Below are 13854 nucleotides of genomic sequence, written 5' to 3'. Positions count from 1 at the left end.
TCGACGAAATTTCAATCATTTATTACCTAATCGGTACGCGTGCACGACTTGAGAATCTTATTAATTAACGATGTCGGTAGAGATTTAAATGAGGTATTTATCGATTGCGTTAACAGAAAAAAAATAAAAAAAATTTCGGATGCGTGTGTAAAAGACAAGGATTGATAAGATATCTCTTTATCAGGACAGCAGCGGTAACGTTACGAGGCAAAAGATGCAAAAATTCTCACCCTAGAAAAATTGTGGCCTTTGTCCGCGATTCATATTATACATTGCGTATTCATTGAATAACATCTGCTTAAATAACACAATGGTCTTACGGGCGCGTACCGTTGAGTCGCTTTATTGCGTCTCAAAGAACCTCGCTGGTCCCCGAAAAGGGTCGCCCCTTCGAAATCTTTAAGACGGCCCCGACATCTGTCCTCTTTCGGCTGGCCGAAATAGAAAAAAGGGGGCTCTCGCACGTGTCTCTCTCTCTCTCTCTCTCTCTCTCTCTCTCTCTCTCCTGCCCCCTTGCTCTCTCCTCTCATTCGAGAAACATCGAAAGCATGGCTCATTGTGTACGGTCCGCGCGAAACGGGAAGTGGCAACTGACATCTGCTTTGCGTCACGCGTGATTTATGGGTCGAATTATTTTTGGGTGATTCCACGAGGTTCATCCCGTCGTTGCAGCGTCGGCCCTTTAAAAAAGGTCGCGACATCTAAACGCGACGCGACCCAGAAAAGGGAGAACGTTACGTATGTACAACGGAGTTAAATCGGAGCGCTCGGATATCGCGATTAATCGACGTCGATAGAATATAATTAACGTGTGTAATGCGTACGCGTCACGTATCTTAGGCTCGATTTGGGCAAAATTCGGCACGGTACAAGCTTTCGCGCTGTATCAGCTGCCGACTAAGAGTGGAAAAACGTCAGCCTCTTTAGCTCAGTGGCAGAGCACTGGTCTCGTAAACCAGGGGTCGTGAGTTCAAACCTCACAGGAGGCAAATTTTTTTTTCTTGATCATTAAAAATTTTTTTATACATTTCACGCAATCTACTTGTCGACTTAGATTTATTTCCTACCTTTGCTTCGGCAAACTATTGATTTTTTTAAAGCGAAACTGTTAATAAAAACTGTACAACGAAATGTCGATGTTGTATACAAGTATAGAGACGTCAATTGAATTTCAACTATGTTATATTTTCAATCGTAATTTATTGTAGATTGAAAATATGAAAGGTCAAAAAATTAAATTGCCTTCATACGACTTAATCAAGAAGCTGTTAACGGATCAATAGCCATTCTGCGTTCCGCGGCGAAGAATGTATCTTCGTTAAAGTATAAAGGGCGAGAAGAATAGCGCTGGGTATATCGAACGGATCCGGCTGAGTCCGCGATAAAGGAGCAATTCAGGGGTGTCCCGAGATATAGACTTCCGCGGCAATTAAAACGAATCGCGAGCGGAAAAGTTCACGGGGGGGGGGTGGGCGAGAGAGCAGGAGGGGAGGGGGGAGGGGCGAATCGGCATTCGGTCCGCATTCGCGGTCTCGGACACGAATGCGACCCACGTATAGCCGCGGAGGAGAGGGCAGAATCCGGTCCGGTTCTCGATATTCAGGAGTGTTACCCCGAGCAGCGTGTGCCGTGCCGTTTCCGTAAAACGTTCGCGAAGCAACAAAAACCTCGAGGAGGAGAAAGAAAGCGAGAGAGAAAAAGCAGAGAGAGAGAGAGAGAGAGAGAGATCAGAGAGGTGCGGATAAGTACATAGGGGGTTCGACGGGGGTTATACGAGCGGGATCGTGACGGCTGAGGAGGAGAGAGGGGTTGAACGTTCCTGGGAACGTTCGCCTCCTCGACGTTCTGCTTCCTACCCCACTCGTCCCCCTACGTCTTTCCCGTTTTCGCAGCGCCCGCTGCTGCCCGCCGCGACGTCGAGAGCGGAATACTAATTTTTACGTCGGAGAGACGAAGAAACGCGCGCGCGCGATCGATCCGCCGATGTGCCACCGCCACCTTCCGCCGAGGGTTGCATAGCGTATAGCGCATCGGGGGTGCATGACCGAGTGCTACGTTGGTTAGGGCGTTAGGGGTTAACAGCGCGCTACTCGGCGCAGCCTTCTCTTTTTCTTTTCTTTTCTCTCTCTCTCTCTCTCTCTCTCTCTTTCTCTCTCTCGACGACGTGGAATGTCGTTAACCCTTTGCACCCCGCTTCGCGTATCTTATATGACACCAGCAACGTGCACTTGCTAGCATATCGGCGCCCATCGACAAGCGACAGCGAGGTGGCTGTTGAATAAAAAATTCTTCATCGCGCGCGTATATACACTTGAAGAAAGCTTTCTGCGGGGCTTCGGGAACAATGCACGTAAAACGGATGGTGATACGCAGAAACGAGCACCCCCGTCGACGTAATGAGAGTTGCATGAATTAATGAGACTGCGAATTTTCAATTTAATTACCATCCAATTATCAATGTCACAGATCTATTTTTATTAATTTTTTAATATACTACTAAAATGTGATTTGATAATTAATTTAAGTGTATTATTTAGCACCTTCAAATTCGTAATGTTATCTTCACGTATATATATTCACTTCCGATATTTTTTTAGTTGACTATAATAAAAATAAATTTAAATAGTTTAGTTTCCTTTGCGTAAACATATGTCTTACAAATTGTTCCGAGGAGAGATTGCGATCCGACGAAGATTTACGAATCATTCCGCGTCCCCTTCGTTCAATCGCGAAAAGACGTGCGAAAGGTCGATCGGCGATTCGCGTCACGTTCCGGTGCAGTTTAATTCGTCGGGGAATATCGTCGCGCGGCCTCTTCTTTCGCGCGCGCGCGGAGTCTCGTAAAAGGCGCGAGCTTCTCTCCCGATCGTGAAATCCGGCCGTATAGTATAGGTAGTTACAGCACTGGTCGCGATCCAAAACCGGTTTTACTCGATCGGGAGGACTTTAGGCGATTGTGCTCGCGACGTGGGCGAGGTAATGGTTCGTCGAAGTGATGCGAAAACGTCCAAGTCGGTCGGGTTTGAAACAAAAGCGAAGACGAGGAGGTCTCGGCGTCTCGAGATCCCCGCCGCCGAGACACGCAGGCACGGGCCGGGATTTGGGCAGCGAGAATTTATTATATGGGTCCACAAGTCTCCACGAGCCGCAAGATCAAGGACCACCGTCGAGACGGAGATGAAACACTCGCTCGGGGATAACCGTTCGAATTCGCTCTCGAACTCGCTTACGCATCGCGCGCGCGGATTTACATATACCCGCGCCGTCTGACGTAACGTTTTTCTTCCTCGCTGTTACGTGTCGCTTTTTATTAGATTCACGCGCGCGTTAAATATGCATACGGAATAACAGTGCCTACGGCAGTTATCGCGCGGCGAGATTTACGTTCCTTCGAAGTCGACCTATCTCGCGAAGGAAAATGCAAATCCACCTGACGCGGCGTGCATTTCATCGGATATTTCTCCCCCGCGTATATATATACACGGACAGTTTAAAGCCGCAATTTCGCGTTACCTACGTTCATCATATTTCACAGTTTATCGCGGATCATGTACCGGCGCGAGATATTTCGCGGAGGTGTATCATGCACCATGTATATGATGCTCAACGTCAACCGTTAAGGAAAGATTACTTTCTTTTTCGCTCGCATCTTTCAGGAAGCTCCGCTACTGTGTTGCTAGAGTGCACGCGGATTCGCTGCATTTTTATATAAATGTACCACATATAATATATACAAAGAAATGTATACGGATGATGAGCGTGCAACACGCCAGTGTAAATTCACGTTGTTAGGCGTTCGTATAACGTGGGGAACATTCTAATTCTAATAGATGGAGGAAACCGAAAATTCCGGGCCCGTCGTCGCCACGTCTCGTCGCGCTCGTCGTTCGCGCGGTTATCCGCTCGCGTTGCCGGGTATGCGCCGCGCATTCTCGCTGCTATAGTATTCTAGTATTCCGCGGCGTGCTCAGGGCACCCTCGGAACTACGAGGCCTACGTGACCAGCATCGAGCACCGTCGCGATGGTTCTCTTTCAAAAAAGAGAGAGAGAGAGAGAGAGAGAGAGAGAGAGAGAGAGAGAGAGAGAGAAAGAGAGACGCCTCCCACTATCCACGAATCGCAAAGTATTCCGCAATTACGGGACGCCTGCCGCGCGCGCTAATTAAAAATAACGTTGCTATTTGCGGGAAGAACGATTGGAGCCATGTGCGATCTAATCCGTCTCTCATTCGGATGCGAGGATGTACTTGAAAATTATTCTCAGCAACGTGAGCTTCTCTCAGACGTAGTGGCGAACGCAAAAAGACAAACAAATCCGAGAGATTTATTTATTTATATTATACATATAATTCTTTTAAGAATAAATTCGTACAACTATAATATTCATTCATTATTTTTTATATACGTGCCAATCAGTTTATAATCCAACATTTTTTTAAATATTAGAAAAGTTGCGTTAAAATAATTTTTAAAAATTACATTTACAATTCATAATATTTATACAAATATATTATTTCTTATACAAATATAAAAATAAATAATATACGTCTCTTTCCTTCTTTGTACAGAATATTCTAGCAATGTGTAAAATATTAATTTAAAATTAATGAAAAAATATTTTTTAGATTAAATTTTAGAAAGGAAATCACAAAGACAAGTTAATAACGATAGTCAATAATTAAGAATAGAAAAGAATCAACCGATTCAATCCTCGTTATAAGGAAGGATTGAAACACACTGGAAGAAAATTGCAATCGCGAGACAATGGAACACCTCGCGCATATATATTCGCGGTACATAAAATTGCGCTTTGTTCAGATCACTTTAACGACCGTAAAGCAACGAATGGGAAGTCTCCTACTGCGAAGGATCGAACGGGCTTTATCGTCGACGTACGTCAACCTTACGACTCGAGTGTTATAGTCTCCACGCTGAAACTTAAAAGCGTCGCAAGATCATACGTCATCGCGACCGGTAGCACGCGTCGTTCGCGTCGACGGGGCCCCGACGTCGCCGTTCTTATATTCGTGGGGCCCCTCGATTCCTTAGGCGAGAAAGAGAGAGCCGAGAGAGGCGCCGCGTATCTCGGCGCGGCGATAAGCGCCTTATCGGCGCACCGGCTACAACAAGAGCGTCGGACTCGCTCGGCGACGACGCCGAGGGCGAGGGCGCGGTATCGGTATCGACACGCGAGGACAACGTGACTCTCCCCGCGCGCCTCGCAGAGAGCCGTGCCGAAGCCGGGCCGGACGGGCTGCCGATCGATAGAAAAGTTTCGCGTGTCCCGAGCCTCTCTCGCTCTCTCACGCGAGTCCGTCCGTCCACCGCGCCATGCAGTCGTGCACGCGAATGTGTGTGAAATTTGTCCGACGTAGCGGGACAAAAATGCTCTACCTGGTTGCGCACGAGTGTTCTCTGCATTTCTCTCGCCTCCTAAAATTATTCAACGCGAATATAATAATACCGAACTTAAACACGTATTTTGCAGGGAAACGTATATAATGTATCTGTATGTACAAAGTTCTGACCGTGGAAATTATTTCCTACGACGTAATTTTATCGGTCAGAGCTAATAATAGACCTCTAATAATAGCGTTTTGAACCCTTGAGCTAATAATATTGAAATAAATGCTTAATTAAAATGCAATATCATGATTCTTTAAATAAATTTCTCAAGGTTACGCAAAAAAAAGATCCATTAGTTAATTCATATAGCTTATCAAAATAAATCTGTTAAACTTATCAAGAAATTTATTTAAGATTAATATATGAATTTCTTTCAGAATAAAAAATTGATATCAATTTTTGAGATTCTACACAATTAAATACATATTAAATATTAAATAAGAGCTTTTAGTCCATTTTTAAATTATAAATTTCTATGCACGAGAATAAGGATAATTATTAAATATAATAAATATAAATTTACTCGGGATTATATATCTATATATACTTGGATATTTTTTATGTAGAGTATAGAACGAGCGCGCGGCATGAAAAGTGTTTGTTAATTGCCGAGGTTGCGCATCTCCATGAAAAATAAGGACGAAATGATACGATCTCCCGAACGAGCGCGCGCGTTCCGCAATGATATAAATATTTATTCGCGTGGCGTAGAAGCTCTTGCGATTTCGCGCACGAAATATTCATCGTCGGTCTATATCGCGCTTCTCAGCGATAAAACGTCGACGCGATGATGTGTCACCGCATTATACACCGTAGTACTAGCGGCGATAATATATCGCCGAATTGGCAAATAACTTTATCCCGTACAAACCGCTCCGAGTGGCTTTACAATTCATAATGCCGTTGCTACGTAGTTGAAAATCTCTCTTTTTCTCTCTCTATTTCGTCCGCGCACAACTCGCTTGTTGCCTCCAAAACCCCAGTTCTTGATCAAGGTGGAACGATTCGCTTTACCGAGACATTTTACACGAGCATAAATTTCTCGCGGGGATCACTCACGCATATTTCCTCGCGATTGTCTCACTTTTTCTGACGTCATAATACAAGTATTCTCATGTGTGAAATTTACCTTGGACTTACAAGGATCGGCGCCGTATCGTTCTCGTAAATCGTACTTAAATATTCAAACAGATACAGCCTTGGGAACTTCCGTGGTAACTATTTCGAGAATCACACTCGATCTGAGAATTTTTTCATACCCGATGTGCATGTATATATATATATATATATATATAGAACAGGAAACAGTTGAAACGTTGAAATTCTCGACAATGCGCTCGCTCGAGGAGGGCACTGGTAATAATATGCGTAATAAGAGACAGGGCTCGACGTGTGCCCAACGGAAAGACGCGTATAATGCGAAGGTGCCGGCGTGGTTGCGCGAGTTGCAGCGGTGCAGAAGAACACGCTGACCTTGAATCCTTCCTTTTCGTCGTGGCCGCTGAGGACGAACGGCGAGAATCGGTGCAGAAAGAGAGAGACTCGCTGCGGGCACAATGAGCTCCCTTCGCGTATATTAAAACGAGAATTCCGTCCGCAGGAGCGCGGCGGAACAGGGCGCAGTACAACTGCCATGTCGTTGGAATTAAATTGATATTATTTGCAGCAGCTCGCGAAGAAAGCGAGGTATTATCTGTCGAGGTCGTCACACATGAAAAATGTCGCCCGTTACTTTTCTATACATAGTATAGTTGAAGATATCTTAATAATTTTTTAAATTATTTTATATTATTTTATTGTAATTTATTTCCATTTTATTTATTTTTTTTTATTTTTATTTTTTTTTTGAACGTTAAACATTTCTACTGCTACTAAAATCATTGTCGGAAAAGAGAATATAACCTTTCTATGTTTTATGTACAGCTAGACGAAATTTAACTGCAGCGATATACCGCAGCTTTTATAGGCAGTTAGGATAGTTGCGGCGTAGAGAGGATGAATCATTTATGCAATAAAATCGCAACAAACTAGCGCGCAATGAAATCGCGACGAACTGGTGCAAGGTACTTTTATCTCGATCTCCTTTGCGTTTTAAGTGGAGCAGAATGGCAAATTACTACTGTAAGCATGCATTACATAAGTCTCATTAGAAATAAACGCGTCAGTGAATGCAAGAATCCGCTTCACCTTCGTGTGATATTTCTATCTCACAACGTATCGTTGTGTATCTTGCATTGAGAAAACGTATCATAGAATAAAGTAACCTTGTATTTGAAAAACATAATTGGATTTCTCACATAATGACGGAGTACGTGTTAGATTATGCAAAGCTTACGCCATCAAATCCAGCGACTATTTACGGTATACTTACGAACGTTGTTTTCCCCGATGATAGAATTATCCTTTCTTTTTCTACTTCTGTCCGCAATCGATCTTCCTTGTAAAAAGTGCAGGAAATAGAAATAATACAACGTAATAATCTCTAATAGGCAGAAATAACAACTGCTAGTACGACCGGTTTTCGGTTGTCGATCTCAGAGGTGTATCTCTCGCACATGCATCGAAAGGTGGGCCTGATGATTTTTCGGAACAGCTGGATCGGCCCGCGCAACGTACGAGAGGTACGGCTGGCCCGGCCGAAAGCGAGCAGCGGCTATGATTTGAAACGATAACATCTTACTTGGAGACATATTTTACTTTCGTCTAATCAGACGCGGACGAAGTGCCGGCAGCTGTTCGGAGAGTCCAGGCGTCGTTCCGCTCGTGCACGGGGACATTCGTTTTCTCGGAGGCGCCAATTCTCGTTGCGATTTATGCTCGCGCTGACTATCGACCTAAGTAGTTCTCGAAAGTGATGAAAAGTTATTTTCGACCGTGATAAACTAAACTTTATTTCTCTCCCCTCTCCCCTGCCCAGTACGTTCGCACATGTGGCGAGAGTTCGGAAAGACATTCTAGAATTTTGCTGTAACTTCATGAAGTTATTTTACGAGATGCATCTCTGTATTCGACGAATTTATTGTCTATGTCTATAGTTTGGAATATACTTTTCGCGTATTTGTAATAATTATGTCTAACTGGTAGGTCCGTGTACTGGAACAAATTGTATTAAAAGAAATTAATTCGTTTTATTGTAGATATCATTTTCTTTCTTTTTTTAACCTATATATTAAATAAATAGGAATAGTTTCAATTTGCGAGCCATTCTATTCTATATTATTTGGAACAGCGCCAACGGCGTCGATCAGATTACAATACTTGTCGTAAATTAGATGATTGATTCGTAAATTTTCCAAACACGGATCTCCTGTCCACACACTGTCCGCACATTCGTCCGCAATAATGAAACATTGTTCGGAGGATAGTCGGATAGATGATAATAACGTGCGTCGTCCGTTGACGCTCACGGTTCATTCCATGATCATGCCGTGTTCTTTAAATAGGAATACGTTTAATAAAATTACCATACCACACGCTGGAGACCCGCTACATCTCGTCGCCGGCTCGTGCACCAAGCTAGAAATGACGACGTAGCGAGAATGCATAATCGCGTCACGTTTTCGCTGTCCCATTCTTACACGTGACTGCACATGCGGCTCAGCTCTTACGTACGCGTATATATACGGGGCTCGTTCGCATGCATACGCCGCATGCTTCGCGCCACGTGTCCGTGAAACGAAAAGAATGAAGAAAAGAGAAGAAGACACGCTCGTTACGCTCCTTCCTCCCGGAGACGTGCGGAAACGTGCCGTCGAAGGACGTTCGAGCGGTCTTTCGTCGCGATGAGAATCCTCCTTCTCGGATTGGCGAACCAAAGATTCAAGCCCTCGGCCCTCCATCACGTAGTCGAGATCTAATAAAGTTCAAAATTGAACCAATTTACGTATCGCTGAAGTGTGCGAAAAATTGTCCGCGAGAAAGAGGATAAAAATGTTTCATGTTACGCTACATGGCTCCCATATTTTTTCTTATACGCTAGTCTTTCATATACGCTAGTCTTTCACGAAACTCCTTTTGAAATTCTGCGCAGTTTGCGCGAACACCGCGTCTTCCCTACAGGTTCCCGGATAAATACATTGAGACACCCAAAGATTGGAATCTCAAACTTTTTTTTTTTTTTGAAGGTGTTATTGGGTGAAAACGAGCGAGAAAGTAATTCACGAATTACAGACGCGCGCGAGCGTAAGCTCGTTCTACCGTCAGGAGTTAGTCATAGCTAGTAACCCACATTTATGATAGACCGCTTTTATAACGCTTTCTCGAGTAAAGGCGCCCATCTGTTGGAGCACCTGACTCGATTCACCTGCCACAGGTATGTACTTACGTACGACGCGGGCTGCCTGCCTGGCTGGCTGGCTGGCTGGGCTGGCTGGCTGGCTGGCTGCTTGTTGCCCGCCAGCCTGACCAGGCGACCGCCTGGCGACGTCAGGTGTTTCAGCAGTGAGCCGCTTAACGGCACAACGCGACCGGGAACAAAGAATCGACATTCCGTGCATCGGCGTCTTCCACGAGTTCCGGAAAAATTTCGACGCAAGCGAATGACGAAATCTCACCTGCTATTAATATATATATATCGGATTAACGATCGCGATAACGGCGGTCTCCTATTTCGAACGTGTTAACAAAAGCCGAAATCGCTAACGTAATTTATTCGCGAGTGGATTCAAAGTCATGTTCCGGATATAGCCGCGCCGAATGAATGGAGAGGAGATCGAATTAATGAAATGAGAAACTGACTCGTATATAACGATTCGCGGCTTTAACGGAATCGAATTATTTCCAATCCCGCCGCGCCGCGACGAAGCGCGGATAATACGTTTCTGTAATTTTACACGAAGACGCGTGTATATATATACAGACGACTACCGCTCGTTAATGGCAGGGAGAATTCATGGGGTAAAACGAGAGGAAATCTTGACGGCGAGCACGCAGTTACCCGCCACCGTCTTGATGGACTTTCCGACAGCGCATCCGCTATTGGCTTCGCCCGACGTGCAAAGAATGACCGTGTCATTATGCAGCACTTTCCCACGCAACAGGAGAACATGTCGACGTATGCTATCAAAGTTCTCAGCCGAAGGGAGATACGCGAGACTGCGCAAGGTGGTGCGCGCGGTGGGCTGGGAACTCTACGGCGCCCTGCTCGCCTAAGAAGTTTCGCCTTTTAACTTTGGGACACATATACACACCGGCGATGCTAGCTCCTAACGTCTAACCATTGGGAAAAGAGACGAGGCATATAGAAAGGTCTAATAATATCCTACAGCTTTCCTGGGCCGCAGATAAGATTGCACGTCGTAAAATTAAAAAGCAAATTGTACACAGTTGAAATCTCCGGGATACCGCGAGATAAAATCTATCACAAGGTGTTCCGAAACTACCGCTATTATTTTAATGACAGCCCATTTGAGTCACTAGGAATCGATTCTTCTCCGATCGGCAAGTGGCCGATGATCTAGCAAAATTTCTATTCCGGTGTGTGCACAACGTTTGGAAATTTAATCTTCGAACGTTCAACTCCGAAATTATTTGTAACCTGATACTGAAACCCGATCAAAATGTTCTATTATTTAGCTCTTCTCGTACCTGTTACACTATAAAACATTCAAATTTAAAATAAAACAAAAACTATGTAGAAAAACGACTTAGAGGTGTGTGTCAATAATACAGAACTAAATCAAATGAGGGAATATGAAAATGAAAATTTTGTCAAATGAGGAACATTAAAACAAATCGCGAACATTTCGGTGCTACGCTGATCTCCATCAAGGAATCGAGATCAGGAATCTGCAATCTTCCGTTACGATTTTGCATTGTAAGCACCTTACGACCGAGCGACGACGGGGAGTCGCGGCGTGACCGAGCGAAGAAATTAAAAGTGCAAGTGAGAGGCGAGCTCGCGAGAGAGGGCCCGGTTCGTGCGGCGGGACATTTAGTTCGGACGGGGTCCAGGGATCGCGTGTAATATCCGCGACACACGCGACCGCGAAACGCACGGCGCGGGACACGCGACATCGCGTTCCCGCCGGGTTTCGTTTCGTTTCGTTTCGTTTCGTTCGCCACCCCGCGCGCGCGCCCGCAAGCAAGCCGTCACGCCATCCCGCCATTAAGGCGGACCGGTGCAATATGCACTTTAGGACGTCGGTCTCGAAGGCGCGCGCGAGCCTGGCCGGTCGATCGGCCCGACCCGAAAGTCAAACGGTGAAAAATAAGAGAAAATGAAGCAACGGTGCAACGTCCACCTTTGGCGAGCGCCCGCTTTCGCCGCTTTTTTTCAGACCCGCGCGCGGTGCCACGAAGCCGACGTGCACTCGTCGACGAATGCGATTAGATTAAGCCAAGCCTCCCGTCCCGTTTAAGGCGCGAATATTCGACCTCGGCGCTGTTCTCGAGTGGAATATATATAAGACCGGTTTGAAATTTCGCATGCGCATCGTATTTATGTACGTTTGTAAAGTTACGCTACACTGTTAAATCTATAATTTTAAACTGAACCTTATTTAAGTCACCACTGCTCCTATTTAATAATTAATAGTTATTTTTTACGAAAATGTTAAATAGTTTAAAACAGTTCAATTTTAACCCAATTTTAGGTTAAATTCTATTGTTTTATTTAAAAGTAACTATATTGTTTTAGTTAAAAATAATTATTTATTAAGTGGGAGCAGTGGCGACTTAAATAAGGTTCAATTTGACACAATAGATTTAACAGTGTATACTTAACATTTTCGAACGCTCGGTATTTTGAAATTACTGTAATTAATGAATGAGCTGTGTGAAAAGTTAGAATAAAATTGGTATATATAGAAATATACGATAGGAATAAATATAATTAATAATTAATTAAAAATTTAAATTAAAAATAATTTTTTTATCAAGTAAATTAAATGGAATACAATTGCAATGTTTCGCGAATGAGCATAACGAACAGGCGAATGGCAGAAATTTTTCGTTTGTAAACATCGATTGTACACGTCGAGAATTTGATAATTAAAATTTTTATTTTAACTATTTACTTACGATTGCATTTACTGATTAAATGACGTGACGCCCGGGGGTGGAATCCATCTATTTTATATCCCGTAATATTTCGTTTAATAATCGAAAGACTCGAAAATTGCGTCGGCATCAGTTTTGCCCCGATTTGCGCGATACGACGCGATTAATAGAATCAAATTAACAGCTAATTAAAATGCAAGGGGGTCTATCCGAAATTCAGCATTGCACACACGTGCGTGATACATTTCGAAGCGAATAAATTTTGTGGAATTCATGTATTATTGACGAGTTCGTCGCGGCTTTTCATTATTTGAAACCCTCGCGATCGGCGATTCGTGTACACCGCACTCACTCAATTGTATAAAGAATGCCGGGCAAATTAGATTTAAATTGATGAAAAATTCAGAATATGGAGGTACGGTCGGGTATTTGAACATAAATAATTATTGATTGCGGAACGAGGTGAGAGGGATGAATATTGAATAATTTACAATTCCCGTGTTCTCCTTGCCAAAAAAGTGAGAATAGATTTATCTTCCTCGACAAGCCGTCGCCTCGCTTACGAATCATTGATTGTAGGAGTCGACCAATCGCGCGCACGGCGACAAACGCTAATCGTTCGTAAAGGCCCGCGTCACTACCTTTCGACTCAAGTCTCGCTGCGCGAATGACAACAATTAGGTGAACTGTGTCTAATGTAAACATTGACCGCGGCATGCCAGTCAATTCGTGGAAAGAGAACAGAAATTCAATATAACGGCGAACGTTTTAGCCTTGACATTTATTATTTCCTTAAATCAATTTCGACGAATCGGTTATTATGTATGGTTCGCATTTCGTTTTGCGGACTTCACTTCAGATGATTCAGACACTTGAGACAATTCTGTCGACAATTGATAATCTTTGACAAAATTATATGATTTCTGTATAAAAATACTCCGTTTTTATTTATATCTTTCAATACTAGTTTCTGATGTTTCTATATATTAGCACTTGTTCTAAAAAAAGCACTTGTCCTTTTATAAAGATTATATATATATATATATATATATAAAGTAATAGAAACGTTTGAAACCTCGATGACGAAACATTTCAACGAATTCTCGAGAAAACTTTATTTATGCATATTCTTATTATATTAAAAATTTGTAATGCGGTTCGGCGGTTAATTATATACGTATATTTTATACTGTATCTTTTCGGCGGTTAATTATATACGTTAATTATATACTGTATCTTTTCAAAGACGAATGATTGAAAGGAAAAAGGAATAAATTAGCATTACAGCCATAATAGCGTTAATCGCTTGCGCTAATTAAATTCGTTCGGTGTTAAGTCCGTGCCGGTCCGTGCTGGATTTTGCACGTCCGTGCCAGTCCGTGTCAGGCCGCGGTGAGTTGCTACAAAGCTTTCCGACTAGCGGTGCGGTACCGCTGTGTTGTTAGTAAC

The 13854-nt window shown here is 43.5% G+C and overlaps 1 non-coding gene across 1 annotated transcript; it reads left to right on the top strand.

Annotated features, from left to right (window-relative positions):
- The first annotated feature begins 917 nt into the window (after positions 1 to 917).
- Trnat-cgu lies at positions 918 to 989 on the top strand. The gene has a single exon. It is a non-coding gene; the product is annotated as a tRNA-Thr (tRNA).
- The last annotated feature ends 12865 nt before the right edge of the window (positions 990 to 13854 follow it).

The sequence above is a fragment of the Wasmannia auropunctata genome, unplaced genomic scaffold, assembly GCF_000956235.1.
Source record: "Wasmannia auropunctata unplaced genomic scaffold, wasmannia.A_1.0 LD336053.1, whole genome shotgun sequence".
Taxonomy (NCBI): domain Eukaryota; kingdom Metazoa; phylum Arthropoda; class Insecta; order Hymenoptera; family Formicidae; genus Wasmannia; species Wasmannia auropunctata.
This window is presented reverse-complemented; position numbering and strand designations above follow the sequence as displayed.